The following is a 20,734-nucleotide window of genomic DNA, read 5'->3' on the forward strand; positions in this document are numbered from 1 at the left end:
CGTATTTCCAAAGGAGAGTTTTTTAGTATTTTTGTGGTATTTCCACAGTAGATATTTTGTAGTATTTTTAAATTATTTCCATATGATGATTTTTGTAGTATATCTGTAGCATTTTTAGAATATTTTTGGAGTTTTCTTCTGATATTTATGTCGTAGTATTTTTGTGTCATAGTATTACTGTACTGGTATTTTAGTAGTATATCTGCAGAAATATTTATTTAGTATTTTCTATAGGAGTATTATTGTCGTGTTTATTCAGTATTGTTTTTGTAATATTTCCATTGTGGTTTATTTTGTAGAATTTCTGGAGCATTTCTGTGGAATTTTTAAGTATTTCCAAAGGAGAATTTTGTAGTATTTTTATAGTCGTATTGTTGTATGATAGTATTACTCTAGTACTATTTTTGTAGTATTTCTACACTATTTCTTTCTTTTCAGAACTAAAGCCAACTATAATGTTCAGTCCATGTTTTAAGCACAGAATTTTATATTTGTAGTATTTTTGTTGTAGACCAACAGAAAACGTTTTTAATAGTAGTATTTTATTTTGGAGTATTTATATGAGTCATTCAATGTTGAGCGTTTGGCGGTCCGGTGAAAAAGCCTTGGGGGCGGCACGTGGCCCTCGGGTCCCAGTTTGCCCACCCCTGCCTTAAAGGGAAGCGGAAACGTTTGGATTTTGTGCATTTTGCGCAACACCAAGAAAGAAAAAGGCCAGCGACTCTGGACTTTTTCAGAACAATGACAGGCGCTATTGGCTGCGGCACCGCCCACCGCCATTGTGCTCGACGCCCGCTGCTATAAATACACTTCGCCGGAGACGCGCAACAGAACTCTGTGTGAACGTCTCAAATCCACGCGACATTGAATGCGTCAAAACATAGGGTCAAAGACATAGGGGCGTCCCGATTGAGGATCAGACACTTTTTCAAGGCCGATACTGATATTGATTACGAACATTAAGAAGAGGCCGATAACCGATACTAGGAGCCGGTATTCATTTGCTTCGAAAGCTAAAAAACCGTTGTAAGACATTTTTTATAATGCAAAAAGAAACAAAGAATATTTGCTATGAATTCAAATCAAAACTTGAATAACTCTCTGAAACCTTTTACAGGAAATAAATTACAATTTCAACACAGCTAACATGACTGATCTTTCACTTCAAGCAAAAATGAACAGTGCAGGGAAAAAAAAAAATTCAACTCGTGTTATGGTAATAGCTAATCACCCAGCCTTCCACTATCATGTGCTTTTTATGCTCTTTTAATCATAAACAATTTTACTTTTCACGCTATCCCTCCATCGCAATATTATCAGCGTTCTTGATTCAGGGGCTTGTCAGAACGAGTTAGCAAAAATGACGCTCTAACGTTATTTTTCATGCTTCAGTAGCCCCGCCCCCGGGTGCTTATCCAATCAGAAGGCGCGGGATGGGTAACATCTGAGGAGAAACCGTTTACAGTGAATAAATTACAATTTCAACACAACTAACATGACTAATCTTTTACCTAAACCAAAAACTAACAGTGCGGGTAGTAAAATTCAACCCGTGTTATGATAATAGCTAATCACCTAGCCTTCCACTATCATGTGCTTTTTATACTCTCTTAATCATAAACAATTTTACTTTTCACGCTATCCCTCCATCGCAATATTATCAGCGGTCTTGATTCAGGGGCTTGTCAGGACGAGTTAGCAAAAATGACGCTCTAACGTTATTTTTCATGCTTCAGTAGCCCCGCCCCCGGTCGCTTATCCAATCAGAAGGCGCGGGCTGGGTAACATCTGAGGAGAAACCTTTTACAGTAAATAAATTACAATTTCAACACGACTAACATGACTAATCTTTTACCTTAACCAAAAACTAACAGTGCGGGTAGTAAAATTCAACTCGTGTTATGGTAATAGCTAATCACCCAGCCTTCCACTATCGCGTGCTTTTTATGCTCTCTCTCTTAATCATAATTTTTTTTTATTATCAGCGGTCTTGATTCACCAGCATGAGTTAGCAACGTTATTTTTCATGCTTCAGTAGCTCTGCCCCCGGTCAATTATCCAATCAGAAGGCGCGGGGTGGGTAGCATCTGAGGAGAGAGAGAGAGGGAGAGGGAGGCTCGGCTGCATCTGAGCCTAAATAGCCCGTTTTGAAATATATTTTGTCGCCTCGTTGAATAAATAAAAATGCTGATACCAATATTTGTCAAATCCCCGAATATTTGTGCCGATAATCAGCCAGCCCGATAATGCGTACTACTTTTTCCACTTCCAAAATCGATATCGATACTGATATTATGTCATCAGATACCTGAAATCATTATCATTGAGTTTTTATAGGAATTAGCATTAAGCGCAACACAGTTGGAATTTCTCATCTTCTCATTTGGGAATCAATGGTTTGATCATAATTCATTACAAGAAGGGAAAACTATAAACTCCACGCGACATTGAATGCATCAAGACATAGGGTTGTTTCTAAGGGGTAGGGGTGTCCCAATACTACTTTTAAACAACCAATACCAGACGATTAGCAGATACCAATATTATGCAATCTGATATCTGAAATAACGATCCACTACGTTCTTTTGGATACTTTTTGAGATTATTAGCAGTTTGAATTTAGTTCTTATCTTAATCGTTAATTCATTACCGCATATCCGAGACCATGAAAGAAAAACAATTAGTGAAAGTGAAATCGGTCGGAAGAAAAACTACTAAATCCACGCGACACTGAATGCATCAAGACATAGGGTTGTTTCTAAGGGGTAGGGGTGTCCCAATACTACTCTTTTCAACTGATACAAGATCCTGGAACTTTTATCAGATACTGATAGTATCTGATTTGATACTAGAACGAGGTATACTTTACCTTTATTTTTCACACTTTTTTTTAATTATTAAAAGTTTGAGGTGTCCTTAAAAAGTTTCAAATTAAATATGTTCTCCATTGATATTTTGTTAACAATGCCCAAATGAGTTTAAAGAGCTTTTGTGTGTATTTTTTCTCACACTTTTATCATGGATTTTTCAGCCACTGAGCGTATTAGGGATGAAAAAAGGAGGCGGAGGTGTTGGACATATTTTTTCACGCATCGTGCTTGAGGTCTTCTTTCATTGTAGGATGAAAATGGTGAAAATAAGAAAAGGGCTGTTCCTACTACAGTCTAAATGCCAAAAAAAGATGAAAAAAGGGGTTTATTCGAGCACGTCTACACGTAATATAAGCATCTTAACAGAGGCTGCAATGATGATTTTAGCCAGAAGATGGCGACAGCAAGAAGAATATATACCTTTAGCATTATGCGCAAACCATTTTGGATGTAGTCCAGAATGGATTTCTCAATGTGTTACGACATACGTGAGACTAAAAAAAGAGGAACAAGTACTGAGAGTGAAATCGGTCAGAGGTGAAGAAAAACAAAAATCAGCATCAGAAAGGGGAAGAACTCCAAAGTTCACGCAACACTGAATGCATCAACGTAGGGTTGTCTCAAAGGGCTCTCTCAATAAAGCTTTTTGCTTCCAAAACCGATATTTATGCCGATATTAACTGAAATAATCATCCAAGATGGCTGCTGATCAAGCAAAATCGAATCAATATGACGTTATGATGTAATGCAATGTCATCGCAAGACACTGCGTATTGTCAAGGATATATACCTCCGTGTTTTCCCTTTGTTACTTGAAGGACGGCCAGTTTAGCCAACCAGAACTCTCACTGTTCGGGTTCGAAGAGCGCCGGCCAATCAGAGCCAAGTTTTAACGGCACTGGCCAATAAGGGAGAGGCAAAGTTTGAAAGAAGCGCGTGCGCGACTGCGATAGGCTCGTTTAGGAGTCTCCAAACTTGGTGCCCACTGAGGATGTTCTGAAAATGGCGTACCGATGGGTGCTGGGTCATTGTGATTTTCTAGTCAAATTAGTTTTATATTGGTTGACCAACTCTTGAAGGATTTTGTACGATTAAATACAAATTACATTGAATGCAAAATATATTCACTGTAGTACAAGGTCAGGGCAGGCTGTTGGAAGATTTTGTTTACAGGAACAGCAGGAACTGGACGTACGGCTGATAAGATAATCAGCACACCCAGACGCTGTTGACGCAGAAAGGCTCGGTGTTGTTTTGAGGACCCCAGATATTGAGACGCTCGTTTATGAGATGGTGAAGCCCAGGGGGCTTCCTTGGCACGCCCATGGGAGGAGCTGGCACACCATTATGCGGGGAGAAGATGGCCAATAGGAGAAAGCTAAAGGACTTTAGGAAAAAAGGCTTCCCACAGACCCCAACGTAACTAATTCGGCTGTTTTCGATGGAGTACATTTAGTTAAATTGTTAGGGAAAATAAATGTAGGTTGTGTTTGGTTAATAGAGTCAGATAACTCATTGGAACAATTTGGTAAACGGTACATTTTGATAATGAATTCCCAACACTCTAGACAACCTTATTTTTAATGATAAACCTTGTAATAACATAGTAATAAACATAATGAGTTAATATCTTTTCAAATAATTCAATTCCAATTCATGGGCTTCATGGACAAAAACAAAATCTGGTCAAGTCTTGGTCATTATTTTTAAGAAAATCATTCAAAGAATAGAATGAGAATCTATTCATGTACTAAACACATTTATATTCATCCTTTAATTGATTTATTTGACAGGATATACGACAAACTCCAGGTTTGGGCAGCGACCAGGACGGTGTCGGGAGAGAAGGCAATAGTGCCTAAGCCTGTATCTCACCAACGCCGGATCCATTACCCATGAAACGGATGACCTTGAGCTACAACTCGTGGGAAACCGCTACACTTGCGACTCTATTACTTCAAATCATTGAGGAGACCAGCTAGCCAGCCGCTCTCTAAATCGCTTTCTTTCTCCAAAAGGGGAAGCCCTCCAAGTTTGTTCTATAATAGCAATAAAGGCCATTCATTCAACTACATTTCTGCTTTTATCTTCAGATCTATACTTGTTCGGTAAAAACCTCGACTCGAGGTAAGTTTGCATGTTCTCCCTAAAAGCAAAACAAGCAGAGAATGGCACTTTTCTTTTAAAATGGAAAATGTCACGGTTGCCATGGCGCCCAATTGGTCCCAGCCGCGTGGCGCCAGGTTCTGTCTTGGTTGCCACGGCGCCCAATCGGCCCCGCCCACGGACACCGGCTGAAACGCGTTGACAGATTGCTCCTTGGGAGTACTTAAACGCGGCCCTTTGAGCCGTTAGTTGTCAGAGCGTCTGTACGACTCCTGTTAAACTCTGTGTGAAATGCCTTGTTCTGTGAATTTGCCTGTGTTTGATCCGGTTTTGTTTTTTTGGCCTGATCTGTTTGATTTTGACAACTCTTTTCTTTGGATTTCAATCCACTTCCGCGACCATCGATCCCCGGATCGAGTGTGCGTGCATTCCTCCTCTCCCTAATAAACTGTGAGTACGTTACGCGATTGGGTTCTCCATTCCTGTTTCCTGACCTGGTTCGTGACAGAAAATCGCATGCAACAAGGTTGTTTTCCAAAAGTTACATTTTGTATTTTTTTAACATTTGCCGGGACGGAGTTGTTACAATTTCGTACTATGAAAAGGTGTAGCCCCCCCCCCCCCCCCCCCTTCTCGCCGGAGACCCGCTCCTCTTCGCATCGCCGTCCTCTCTGCTGACATGAACATTTCATTTGCCTTATTATGTAAGTAGCGCCGAGCGTGCCGTGCACATCCTTCTGACAGATGCCAGCGAGGGAAAAAAAATGAAATCCCGTGTGAACATGCAACATCCGAGCGCTCCTTTTCAATAATTCAGGCGGGATGACGCCCATGAGCAAGCATATTGTCAGCATCGCGAGTGCAAATTCAGAATTTCACAAACAGGAATCATTTAGAATCCACGCGACATTTTTCAGGGGCAGCACGGCGGCGCAGTGGTTAGCGCGTGTGCGGCGCAGTTCTGAGGTCATGAGATCGAACCTCCTGTGTGGAGTTTGCATGTTCTCCCCGTGCTTGCGTGGATTTCCTCCGGGCACTCCGGTTTCCTCCCACATTCCAAAAACATGCATGTCAGGTTCATTGGCCGGTCCATAATATTGTCCCTAGGTTCAGGGTGTCCCCTGCCCACTGCCCGAAGATATCTAGGATGGGCTCCAGCACCCCCGCGACCCTACTGAGGATAATCGGTGCAGATAATGGATGGATGGATCGAGGGTGACATTTTTCAGAAGATGCAAAACCGTGTGCCACAAGACAGGTCGAGTAATAGAGTTGCCATTTTAAAAGAACGCCTTAAATATAGGATTTCGGTCTCCGTAGCCGGTTCTATTTCTGTATCTAACACTACATAAGGCGCATTGGCACGATAGGGATCGGGTGCCCTCTGCTTGCACGCAACGTTTCCCCTTGCGCATCTAGAGGTCTAGATTGATAGATAGATAGATATGTCTAGATAGATAGATAGATAGATAGATATGTCTGGATAGATAGATGTCTATATAGATTTATGTCTAGATAGATCGATGTCTAGATAGATGTCTAGATAGATAGATGTCTAGATAGATGTCTAGATAGATAGATAGATCGGTAGGTGGGGGGTGGATGGATGGACGGATGGACAGATAGATAGATAGATAGACATGATTGGATAGATAGACATGATTGGATAGATAGATAGATAGATAGATAGATAGATAGATAGATAGATAGATAGATAGATAGATAGATAGATAGATAGATAGATAGATAGATAGATAGATAGATAGATAGATAGATAGAGGTCTAGATAGATGTCTAGAGGTCGAGATCGATAGATATGTCTAGATAGATAGACGTCTAGATAGATTTATGTCTAGATAGATAGATGTCTAGGTAGATCAATGTCTAGATGTCTAGATAGATAGATAGATAGATAGATAGATAGAGGTCTAGTTGGATAGATAGAGGTCTAGATAGATCGATTGATGTCTAGATGTCTAGATAGTTAGATAGAGAGATGTCTAGAGGTCTAGATAGATGTCTAGAGGTCTAGATCGATAGATAGATAGATATGTCTAGATAGATAGACGTCTATATAGATTTATGTCTAGATCGATAGATGTCTAGATAGATGTCTAGATAGATAGATAGATAGATCGGTAGGTGGGGGGTGGATGGATGGACGGATGGACAGATAGATAGATAGATAGACATGATTGGATAGATAGATAGATAGATTATTGATTGATTTCTGTTGTCGTATTTCTGTAGTAGTATTCTCCTTTTACTGTAGTTTTTTTTATTGTTCATTTAGTATTTCTGCACTCTGACTTTGGTAGTATTGCTGTACATTTATTTGTAGTATTTCTGTTTTAATATTTCTGTAGTGGTAACTCTGTACAAGCAATTTGAAATATTTCCACAGTAGTATTTTTTGTCGTATTTTTGTAGTATTGCTGTATTTTTGTAGTATATAGCTTGTAATATTTATGTCGAAGTATTTTTGTAGTATATCATGACGGTAGTAGTATTTCTATCGTAATCTTTTTTTGTCGGAATAAAAGCAAATTCAACTAACTGGTCCCTGTTTTTAAGGACTACATTTGATATATGGGCGCAGCCAGGCTGTACTTGCCCAAGGCACACAAAGCTTGTAATATTTATGAGGTAGTATTTCTGTATTATATCATTATTGTAGTAGTATTTCTATCGTAATCTTTTTTTGTCGCAATATAAGAAAATTCAACTAACTGGTCACTGTTTTTAACTACTACATTTGATATATGGGCGCAGCCAGGCTGTACTTGCCCAAGACACACCAACCTACCAACCGATATTGTCGTTATATTTTGTCCCATTTGATTTGGAGGGCTGCACGTGGCCCCTGGGCTGTATTTTTCCCACCCCCGCATAAAAACGACGGGGTGGGGGGCGGAATGCGCAAATGACGTCAGAAATCATGGTGACATTCATACGGCGACAAGGTTGGGGGGGCGCTAGCATCTTTTTCTGTGACGTCATCGCCCCCGAAAAGAAAGGAGAAGCAAAAAAATGGAAGGAAGGAAGGAAGGAAGGAGGTGTAGATTTTAGGGGAGGGGGGGGTTTTCAGCCACTGACCTTTTTCCTCCCCCGGCACCGAAACGCCACCACGAGACGCCGCCGCCGCCGAAGCTCCGAAGCGCCGACCATGGAGGGTCAAAGAAGCCCCCCGAAATGGAATCAAAGGAATGGAATGGACGCCTTTTTCTCCGCACGGGGGTCTCGATCTCGGTACAGTCCGCAGCGGTCGCCGTGACTTGACGTCACTCGCGTCAACGTCGACGGAGAAGAAGAGGGTGCGCGTGGCCGACAGGCGCGCGCGTGCACGCGCGGAGGGACGAAACGGGGAAGTAGGGGCGGGGCCGAGGGCGGGGAAAAGACACGCCCACTGCGATTGACAGCAGATAGGGATTCCGACTGGGGTCCGAGGAAGATGGGGTCCCGTCCGTCCTCAAAGAAAAGGGGTGTGTCATTCCACCGCTAGAGGTCGCCGCATTCTCCAATGGAAGGGAAAACAAGTGCTACAAAGCACTAGGCCACAGGCGGCCCGCGGGCCAGATCAGGCCCACCGATGTTTTAGATCCGGCCCGCAAAACAACAGTGAGAGAAGCGCAAGAGAAAAACAAGCTGCAGGTTGAAATAGGTCCACTTGATGTTGCCAAAGCCAGGTGCCTCACACAAAGACACTGTACTTGGATTTCTTTCACTGTCTTTTTCTCTTTCTTTGTTCCTTTGTCTCTTTCGGTGTCTTTTTACCTTATTTGGCTCTCTCTTCCTTTTTTCCTTTTCTCTTTCTTTCCCCTTTGCTCTTTCTCCCCTTCTCTTTTCTCTACTTTTCTTTGGATTCATTTTGCTCTTTCTTCCCCATTCTCTCACTGTTTCTCACATTCTCCCTCTCTCTCTTCTTTTCCCTCCCTCTTTCTCGTATTTCTTTATCTCTCTTTTTCTTTCTCTTTAATCAACTAGTCCGGCCCCCGAGAGAATGTTTGTCTCTCTCTCTCTCTTTCTCTCTCTCTTTTCCACCCCTTTTCTCCCAGTCTCTGTCTCTTTCACTCTCTGTCTCTTTTTTCTTCCTTTATTTCTCTTTGTCTCTTTCTCTCTCTGTCTTTTAAACTTATTGTGCTCTAACTTCCCTTTTTCCCTTTCTCTCTTCTTTTTCTCTCTTCACACCCTTCACCCTTTCTTTTGTCTTTTCTCTCCTTCTGTCTTTCTATTTCTCTTTGGATTTCTTTCTTCCACTCCCTTTCTTTCCCCCTCTCTCACGATTTCTCTTTTTATCTCTATTGTTTCTCCCGCTCTCTCCCTCTCTCTCTTTTTCTTTCTTTGTCCCGCTCTCTCTCCTTTTCCCTCCTTCTGTCTCTTATTTCTTTATCTCTCTTTTTCTGTCTCTTTAATCTACTATTCCGGCCCCCGAGAGAATGTTTGTTGTATCGTGTGGCCCCAGAGTTCAAATGAGTTTGACACCCCTGCTCCAGGCCACAGGTGTCAAAAAGGCGGCCCGCGGGCCAGATCAGGCCCACCAATGGTTTAAATCTGGCCCACAAGACAGCAGTGAGAGAAGCGCAAGAGGAAAATGAGCTGTCGTTTTAAATATTTCTACCGGATGTCACCCGAGCCAGTTAACACTTGCAAAACAATTGTGGTCGTATTTCTCCATTTCTCTCTGACTCACATCTTTTTTTATTTATTTCTCTCTCTTTCTCTCTCTTTTTCTCTTTTCTCTATTTCTCTCTCACTCTCTAACTCTTTCTCTGTCTTGCTCTCTTTCTATTTTCTCTCATTTACACTTTAATTCTCTTTCTTTCCCTTTTTCAACACCCCTCTCTCTCTCACCTCACTTTGTCTCTTTTTCTCCTGCTGACTCTTTCTTTCTGTCGTTTCGCTTCTCTTATTCTTTTTATATTTCTCTTTTTTCACTTTCTTTTTCTCTCTTTATTTCCCCCTTCTTCTCCATTCATATTTCTATTCTGCTCTCTCTTTTTCTCTCACTGTTACTCTGTCTCCCTTGTTCTCCCTATCCGTCTCTCTTTCCCTCCCTCTCTTTCTCTCTCTTTTCTCTCTCACTCTCTCACTCTTTCTTTTTCTCTGTCTTGCTCTCTTTCAATTTTCTCTAATTTACACTTTAATTCTCTTTCTTTCTCACCCTCTTTCTTTCCCTTTTTCAACCCCTCTTACTCTCTCTCTCTCACCTCACTTTGTCTGTTTTTCTTCTGCTGACTCTTTTTCTTTATGTCGTTTCGCTTCTCATCTTTTTATCTTTCTCTTTTTTCACTTTCTTTTTCTCTCTCTATTCATTTCCCCCTTCTCCATTCATATCTCTCTTTTTCTCTCACTGTTACTCTGTCTCCCTTGTTCTCCCTATCTGTTTATCGCTCTCTCTTTCCTTCCCTCTCTTTCTCTCTCTTTTTCTCCCTCTCTCTTTCTCTTCAACTTACTATTTCGGCCCCCGTGATATTTTTTTTGTAGCATTTGTGGCCCCCAGCTAAAACCAGTTTGACACCCCTGCTCTAGGCGGAATACAAATGACAGAGACTCAGAGTGATGGCACTGCCCCGTTTCTGCCTATTTCAGGTACCCGTAGCAGCAAGATGTCGGACATTTATGTCAGCTAACTGTAGGTGAGGCCGATGTTACGTCAAAAAAAGACCCTCACTTTTTAAAAACGTGCAAGTTTGGATCGTAGTTCATGTATTTTTGCTTAAGATTTAAATCAATATCATTTTTTTAATGGATGAAACTTTTTTTTACCACTAGATGGTGCTAAATACTGTCCCTTAAAGGTAGAGTAGTCCTATTCTTTTTTTTAATTTATTTTTTTTGCAAAAAAAATGGGAATTTTGTGTACTGGTATCTGTTTGGATAACTACTCAAGAGTTCAATTTTCATATTACGTTCCGGGGCCTCAAACTATCATCCAAGGGGCCTCGATTGGCCCCCGAGCCACATGCTTTAAACCCCTAGTTTCGATCATGCTTTTTCTTTATAAGTTTTTTTTAACAAGATAGTTTTCTTTACCAAGGTTTTTTTTTTTAAAATACTGCTATTGTGATACTTCAAAAATACTTCTACAGAAATATTATGACAGAAATACTACAAAAATACTATTAGAAAAATATTACAGCAGAAATACTACGTTAATACTCCCACACTATTACATTTGTACTACAAAAAAACAAACAATGGAAATACTTCAAAAATACCATATTGAGATATAACAAAACAATACTGCTGTAATTCAATAATTTAAAAAAATACTTCAAAAGAAATATTATGAAAAAAAAAAATATGATACCACCAGTAAAATATTACAACAGAAATACCACAGAAATACAGAATTACTTCAAAAATACTTCTAAATAAATACTGGAAACATACCACAACAGTAATACTTTGAAAAATACTACTCAAGAAATATTATGACAGAAATACTACAAAAATACTATTAGAAAAATATTACAGCAGAAATACTACGTTAATACTCCCACGCTATTACATTTGTACTACAAAAAAACAAACAATGGAAATACTTCAAAAATACCATATTGAGATATAACAAAACAATACTACAGTAATTCAATAATTTAAAAAAAAATACTTCTAAAGAAATATTGTGAAAAAAAAACTATGATACCACCACTAAAATATTACAACAGAAATACCACAGAAATACAGAATTACTTCAAAAATACTTCTAAATAAATACTGGAAACATACCACAACAGTAATACTTTGAAAAATACTACTAAAGAAATATTATGACAGAAATACTACAAAAATACCATTAGAAAAATATTACAGCAGAAATACTACGTTAATACTCCCACGCTATTGCATTTGTACAACAAAAAACAAACAATGGAAATACTTCAAAAATACCATATTGAGATATAACAAAACAATACCACAGTAATTCAATAATTAAAAAAATATTTCAAAAGAAATATTATGAAAAAAAAACTATGATACCACCACTAAAATATTACAACAGAAATACCACAGAAATACGGAATTACTTCAAAAATACTTCTAAATAAATACTGGAAACATACCACAACAGTAATACTTTGAAAAATACTACTACAGAAATATTATGGCAGAAATACTACAAAAATACTATTAGAAAAATATTACAGCAGAAATACTACGTTAACACTCCCACGCTATTGCATTTGTACAACAAAAAAACAAACAATGGAAATACTTCAAAAATACCATATTGAGATACAACAAAACAATACTACAGTAATTCAATAATTAAAAAAAATACTTCAAAAGAAATATTATGAAAAAAAACTATGATACCACCACTAAAATATTACAACAGAAATACCACAGAAATACAGAATTACTTTAAAAATACTTCTAAATAAATACTGGAAACATACCACAACGGTAATACTTTGAAAAATACTACTACAGAAATATTATGGCAGAAATACTACAAAAATATGACCAGAAACATATGGCAGCAGAAATACTACATTAATACTACCACACAAAAAAAATAACAATGGAAATACTACAAAATACTGTGCAAATACCACAGAGATGCTTCAAAAATACCAGGATGCAAATACTACTGCAGAAATAGTACAAAAATGAAATTACAGTAATACTACAAAATGACTTTTGAAGGTTTTAAGGGGAGAAAAGCAGTATTGGAACACAAACAGCAGTATCGTTTGCAGTTATGTACTGGAAGAGGTAAAACAGATGATAGTATTTTTTTGTAGTATTACTGTAGTTTTCTTCTTGTGATATTTCATCAGTAGATTTTTTTGTGGTTTGGCTGTAGTTGTATTTGGGCAGTATTTCTGTCCTAATACTTCTGTATTCATATTTTTGTGGTATTTCTGTAGTAACATTGTTCTAGTGGTGTTTTTGTATTATCATATCACTGTGGTGGTATATTTGTAGTATTACTGTCAAGGCATTTGTGGTATTTCCAAAGTAGTGTTTTAAGAGTATTTCTGTAGAATTTCTGCAGTATTTTCTGATGTAATACTTCTGTATTTCTATTACAGTAGTAATATTTTTCTAGTTGTGTTTTTGTATTATAGTATTATTGTAGTGGTATGTTTGTAGTATTAGTGTCAAATTATTCTTGAAGTAATCATATGGTAGTATTTTAGAAGTATTTCTGTAGAAATCATGTAGTATTTGCCTTGTAGTTTTGTCATATTTTTGTAGTTGTATTTCTGTTTTATTATTATTAGTAGTATAATAGTACTGTAGTAGTATTCCTTTCTTACACACAAAGGGACACTGGGGACAAAGTTGGCAACAAAAAAAAACATGTTTTTATTTACCCTTGTCGTTGTTTTTTTTAAACAAATTTTGTTTGGAGGGCCGGATTCAAAAGCCTGCCGGGCCGCGTGTGGCCCACGGGCCGTAGTTTTCCCACACCCGGTTTATGCTCATAAAATGGGAGAAAATAAAGGAGCGTGTGTCATTGCTGGAGGTGTCAAAACATCAGACTGGAAAATCTGGCAAAAGTCAGACAGGAGGGCTGAAAAATGAGACCAGACCCCAAAAAACCCACAGTACCACCTGTCCTTTTTTTCTTCTTCTTAAGTTCTAGGTGCTCGAATGAAAATTGAATATGTTCTGTCACAAAACACGAGTACGGTAGAGTCCAGGATACGACACGAATCCGTTTTAAAGAGGTCGTGGCACTCCAGTTGCTGTATAGCAGGGGACCAAAACGTATGCTAATCAACTCATGCATTCCCCCTCTAAAGTGTATAAAAACCTTCAAATAGCAAAATAGTACTACTTAAGTGGAATACACATGTATTTGATTCAATAACATTCTAAATAAACACACATGTAAAAAAAAAATTGAAATGATGTTTACCTTTGGTGTGAGAGGGATCAGTGGAGTAGCAGGTGGATGCACATTTCCTCCTCAGGATAGTCATACCCTTAAAAAAAATCCCTGCTTTAATCGCCTTATTAACAGACATGCAAAATGAGCTTTTAAGAGCTTTCTTCACATCTTTTGATCCTCACAAGCTCCGTTTCCATGGTTATTGTGTTTTCTGCTTCTACCTTTAGCATTATTTTTTTTGAAATAAATGATTCATGAAGATTTACTAGGCTACTCAGTGGTTTCATAAGTAAGTGCAACATAAATTGTAGTTGATCTCAGAGGACAGTTTAGCTTAAGAGCTTTGAGGGTGCGCAAACTACAGCCCACCAGACAAAAATACTCAAAATACAATGAATATATACAGTATATACAATGATCAATAGTAAATATAGTACTACAAAAATATTTCTATGAAAATAATACAACGTAAATACTACAAACTACAACAAAACTTCAAAAATACTACAGAATTACTAGAAAAATAATACTATGGAAATATTACAAAAATACTACAAAATAGAAGTACACTAATATTATAAAAGCACTATAGAAATACTACAAAAAGCTGACTGTAGAAATACTACAAAAACACTTCTATGGAAATAATACAACATAAATACTACAAACTACAGCAAAACTTCAAAAATACTACAGAATTACTAGAAAAATAATACTATGGAAATATTACAAAAATACTACAAAATAGAAGTACACTAATATTATAAAAGCACTATAGAAATACTACAAAAAGCTGACTGTAGAAATACTACAAAAACACTTCTATGGAAATGATACAACATAAATCCTACAAACTACAGCAAAACTTCAAAAATACTACGGTATTACTATAAAAATGATACTATGGAAATATTACAAAAATACTACTGTAGAAATACTACAAAATACAAGTACAGTAATATTATAAAAGCACTATAGAAATACCACAAAAAGCTGACTGTAGGAATACTACAAAAACACTTATATGGAAATAATACAACGTAAATACTACAAACTACAGCAAAACTTCAAAAATACTACAGAATTACACAAAAAATAATACTATGGAATTATTACAAACATACTACTGTAGAAATACTACAAAATAGAAGTACAGTAATATTATAAAAGCACTATAGAAATACTACAAAAAGCTGACTGTAGGAATACTACAAAACTACAACTCAAGTACTACTAAGAAAACAATACAGATATACTACAAATATTCTACTAAGACATTTTCCAAAAATACAACTGCAGAAATGCTGCAACATGTATTACAAAAATAAAACTACAGTGATACTACAGCAATGCTACAACACTACAGAAATACAAAGTACAAAAATACAACCACAGTAATATTGGAAATACCTAAGAAATACTTCAAAGATACTAGTAGGAAATACTGCAAAAATACAACTACAGTAACTCTATAATACCGCTTCATAGATATTACAATATAAATAATACAAAAGTAATTATTAGTAAATATTATGACAGACAAATATGTATATATATATATATATATATATATATATATATATATATACAATATGGAAATACTACAAAAATACTACTGTGGAAATACTACACAATACACGTACAGTACAAATAGGAAAATAAGACAAAAATCTGCAGAAATACAACTCAAGTAATACTACAAAAATACTATGTATATACTACAAATATTCTACTATGGACATACTAAAAAATACAACTACAAAAATACTACAAAAATAAAACTACAGGAGTACTACAAAAATATTACAACATTATGACTTCAGTATCGCTACAGATACAAAAGATCTACTATAAAAAATACCACAAAAATACTACTGCAGAAATACTACGATGCGTGCTATGAATCAATAGACTGAACCATTTCAAGGCAGTGAAGTATTTTCGATGCTGTGTGTTTCTTTCTAGATTTGTTTCCTCCTGCCATTATATTGGAGCTTTATCGAGGAGGAGAACGTTTTAAAAAATGATATCATTTTTGGGAGGGTGCTTAAGCACCCCCAAAAACGGGCGAGTTACGCCCATGGTTACGTTTTTTTGCGTCAGAGTCAAAGCAATGCTGCCCTCGTGTGGTCACAACATGAGTTACAAAACATGTTCTTTTAGAAATGACAATCAAAGCAGACGAAATAAAATACAAAATTGTATTCATTGTATTAAAAACGTACTCATTATTTTATTTTCATCGAATAAAAAGGTGTTTATCTTTTTCATGGGCGGGAAAGGGCTGTTTGTGACGTCATAAGCACGCGACAACAGCCAAGCCCGTGACGTCTAAATTCAAGGACTTCCAATTTATACATTTATACAATATATATATATATATATATATATATATATATATATATATATATCCACAGTAGTATTTTTGTAGTATTTTCATATTGCATATATATATATATATATATATATATATATATATATATATATAAGGCGGTGGAATCCATTTAAAAAACAATGATACATTTTTAAAAATGTATTGATATTGACGGTAAAATTTGCTGCTCGTCTAATAACTCAATCTACAAGCAAAGTCAAATCGAAATATTTTAATTCGTTTGATTAAAAAAAAAAAAGTCATTCAATAGCTTCAAAGCATACAAAACATTTACTCCTATTCTCAAACAGAAATACATGAATACAAAAATAAAAACTCAAATATTTTAACCATTTTAATTCAGTAATTGTCGTATGTTTCTTTCGTTTTACAAATTTGATTTCATCTTTGATTGCCTGTTAGGTTCAATACATTTGTCAAACCACAAATTAAAAGAACAGTAAAGGTGTTTCAAAAAAAAACAATGACAATATATATTTTTCGTTTTGATTTAATCATTTTCCCCGTCTTTTGTTTCATTTATTTCCTATATTTGGTTAATTTTGAACTACCAGAGAAGAAAAATATAATAGATTTAAAAAAACCAGAAGAACAAAAATAAATCATCAGCAAAATATTTTTATTGTATTATTTGGTTTATTCTTCACATTTTTAAATTCTTCGTAAAATAACAAAACAACTGTAAAAATGCCAATTTTATATGATCTAGAGAATGTTCTTCTTAATGTCTTTTTTTTTGTAGACGTAAAAAAATACAACATTCAGATTAAAATTTCCCACCAGCAAATCATTTTCCTCAATTTAAGTAGATGTCATTTTCTGAACTTTTTTACGAATTCTTAATTGTGGAAAAAAATCATGAGGTGAAAATCTACGCACAGTTTAATGTTTCCATTTATAATGAATTCTTTAATATTTGAACATTATCCAAGAAATGTAAACCCAATGGGATCAGTTTTGATCAAATAAATAACTGTATTCTATATTTTTCGATTCAGTTGAAGCACGAGAATTGGAATTCAATTGACTTGAAAAGAAAATGCGAAAACTGGAGTTGCAGCTTCACTAAATGGCCGCTAGGGGACGTTGGAAGTTGCAAAGTCACTCATTGAGTTGAGAAGCGTCAAACTCATTTGAGGTTGGGGGCCACAGGCTAGGAAAAAAATCTCACGGAGCCAGACTAGTAGATTGGGGAGAGAGAGAAAGCGAGAGCAAGAAAAAGAAAGAAAGAGAGAAAGCGAGAGAAAGAAAGAGAGAAAGAAAAAGAGAAAGAAAGAGAGAGAAAGAAAGAGACAGCGACAGACAGAAAGAAAGACAGACAGACAGAAAGAGAGACAGAGAAAGAAAGAAAGAGAGAAAAAGAGAGAAAGAAAGAAAGAGAGAGAAAGAGAAAGAAAGAAAGAGAGAAAGAAAGAAAGATAGAAAAAAAAGCGGGAGACGGAAAGCGAGAGAGAGCGAGAGAGAGAAAGACAAAAAGCGAGAGAGAGACAGAGACAGAGACAGAGAGAGAGAGAAAGCGAGAGAGAGAGAGAGAGAGAGAAAACGAGCGAGAGTGAGAGAGAGAGCGAAAGCGAGAATGAGACAGAGACAAGAGCGAAAAAAGGGAGAAAAGGGGAAAGGACTCGAGAGCAAGCACAACAAAATGACAAGACTAAAACAGAAATGTACGATTTGAATAAAAATAGGCAATAAGCAAATAGAATAAAAAAAGGACATTTAAGTTGGGCAAACCTGTATTCAATCTGGTTCTGCTTTCATAATACATACATTTTCATCAATATTAAATCATATTATCATGAATATTTTCTGCCATCAATAGAAAACCAGTCCAAAATATTGCATGTATAGGAATCGTAGCGTTTTCCTTTTGAATCTCATCCATTGAAATGCAATTTGTATCGCACTCGTTGGCTGCATATTGTGTCAGGACCAGAACGGAAACTGGACCCAATTGCGTGGCGTTTCACAAGTTTTATTGAAGGAAAGAGGAAAGGCTGCGCCCACGATCCAGCTAGGCGGGGGAAGCTCGTCGCTCTCGTACTCGGATTGTGATCCAAACACAGGATTGGATCTTCCGTAATGAGCGATGGCGCTGTCAGGGACGGGAAAAACAGATTGTAAGGTGCGGGGTTGGAATAGAGTCGTAAGCCGGAACGGGAGAGTAGATGTCGTCGGGGACAGAAAAGGGTCGTAAATTGGGACGGGAGAGCAGACGTGGACAGGATTAAAACGGGTCTTAGCAGGAGACAGACGGGAGCAAAAACGGGACAGGTGGGAGTCGGTCGAAAAAGGCTTGCCTAGTATACACGGAGGTTCTTAGACGGACTGAGAACAGGGGACAGACAGGACAGGGTTCAAATGGTGACAGGGAGCCATCTTGGTTTTCACGCCGTCTTCAAAAAGTACAAACTACAAATGACATTTTTGGAAACACTTTATTCGGTTTTGGGGTTTTTCCCCAATCATTTCCTCCTTACCAACAATTCCACTCATCATCTAAGAATCATCAACAAAAGCTCAACAATAAATAGTTTAACTGTCATCTTATAAACACATACACATCGACTAGACCCGCCAAAATAAAAGCGTCAGGGGTGTCAAACTCATTTTGGCCCGCGGGCCACAGAGGAGGGGGAAAAAAGAAAGTCAGAGCGATAAAGAGAAAGACTGAGATAAAGAAAAAAGGGAAAAGAGATGGAAGACGAGAGGGAGAGATAAACAGAGCGATACGGATAAAAAGGAGAGAGCGACAGAGAATGAAAGTGTGCGTTTGGCGACATCCGGTGGACACTTTTCAAACTGCATCTCATTCTCCTCTCAGCTTGCTCCCGCGGGCCGCATCTTTGACACCCCCGAGAAATAAAAGAGGCGCAACGTTTCTCCTGCAGCATCGAACGTCATGGCATAATACCGACATTGTCATCACCTGAGCTTTTATTTTGAAATTGTTTCTGAACCTATATACAAATAAATTCACATTCCTCGTTAAGACTTCTAATGAGGCACACAAAAACTGCTGAATGAGGAGGAGGAGGAGGAGGTCACATCAAGTCTTTTTTTTTTTGGTTTTAAACTTTTGCAACACCCGTTTTGGCAACCCAAAATGTAAAAATCATGTTTGGAGTAGTCAAAAAAACTAAACAAAACAAACAAAAAAACCTTTATAGAAGCCTTATAAAGAAAGCAATGCATACTGTATCCATCATGTTCATTGCATTACAAAAAACATCTATTTTTCCATTATCAACCTTTTTTTTTTTTTTTTTTTAAAGGGAGGGTGCCACAAGGGAGAGCTAAAGAGCCACACGAGGGTCCAGAGCCGCTGATTGCTGACCCCCAGATTTAAAAAAAACAAAAAAACACCCCCCTATGTGTTTTTGAGTCAAAGACAAACAAAAATAATCATAAAAAGTAGGACCAGGAAGTGAGAGACTTTCCTCTTAACTTCTACCCATGGAACTCCAAGAACATGATTTCTCGGTCTTAAGGGGACCAAATGTGGAAAAATAGAAAAAAAAAACACAAGGGGATCTGGTTTTCTTTTGCATAAGGCAATACAGTGCCACCTAGTGGTCAAACATGACACACCGGGGCTTTAATGAGAGCAAAAGTAAAAAAAATATCATTTAGTAAAATATCCCAGCAATTTCCAGCAAAATGTTCTTGTAGTCGTCTTAAAGAGACCCAAGAAAACAAAAATTCAAGGCGTGGGGCGGGAATTTGGGATTTTTGTTTGCAAAATTAAAAAATAAAAAAAATTAAAAAATGGAAAATAAGGTGTGAAAAAATAGAGGACTAAATGGAAGCAAAACATGAGACAGAAATACAAATGTATAAAGCAAGGAAGTATCCGTCAACATTCGAACATCGAGAAAAATTTCTCCGCCATACTAATGGGACATCATTGTTTTTTTGTGCAAAATTAAAAAATGAAAAAAAAAATAAAAAGGAAAATGAGGTGTGAGAAAATAGAGGACTTTCATATCAGTGTCTAAAACATGGGAAATAAATACAAATGTATAAAGCGAGGAGGTGGCCGTCAACATTTGAACATCGAGAAAAATTTCTCCGCCATACTAATGGGACACCTTTTTTATACAAACAGGTTTTTTTTGGGGGGGAGAAACCAAAACTAAAAAAAAAAACAAGTCAGCGGGCCAGAAGTCGAAGGATAAATGCTCTCTCAGTCTTAATGCAGTATGTATCACAGTATATGTACGCAGTATATATGTATCAGGGGTGGGCAACCGTCTGGAGTCGGGGCCAAATATGGTTCCAAAACGTGGTTCAAGGGCCCATCCCGGAGTACTATCCATTTTCCCCATTTAATAATACACGTTCAGACATTTTGTTCCTTTATATTTGTTTTTAAAATCGATTCGTCAAATTAGTTTGGAAAAATTAAAGAAAAATCGTATGGAAGGGTCCTGGTTTTTGTAGTAGAAAATATATTTTCGTAGCATTTGTGCAGTCAAATTTTTGTTGTATTACCGTAGTATTTTGTATCAATACCGT

General features: G+C 37.1%; 1 protein-coding gene across 1 annotated transcript in view; it reads right to left on the minus strand.

Moving 5' to 3' along the window:
• Window positions 1-8,325, minus strand: part of LOC148362063 (unconventional myosin-IXAa-like) — a 96,494-nt gene extending 88,169 nt beyond the window's left edge. The window contains exon 1 of the mRNA XM_088339485.1: window positions 8,073-8,325. The gene's annotated coding sequence lies outside the window, so the exon portion shown is untranslated. The remainder of the gene's footprint in view (window positions 1-8,072) is intronic.
• Between the last annotated feature and the right edge of the window lie 12,409 nt (window positions 8,326-20,734).

The sequence above is a fragment of the Urocampus carinirostris genome, chromosome 7 (assembly GCF_059441175.1).
Source record: "Urocampus carinirostris isolate Australia breed hairy pipefish chromosome 7, RoL_Ucar_1.0, whole genome shotgun sequence".
Lineage (NCBI taxonomy): Eukaryota > Metazoa > Chordata > Actinopteri > Syngnathiformes > Syngnathidae > Urocampus > Urocampus carinirostris.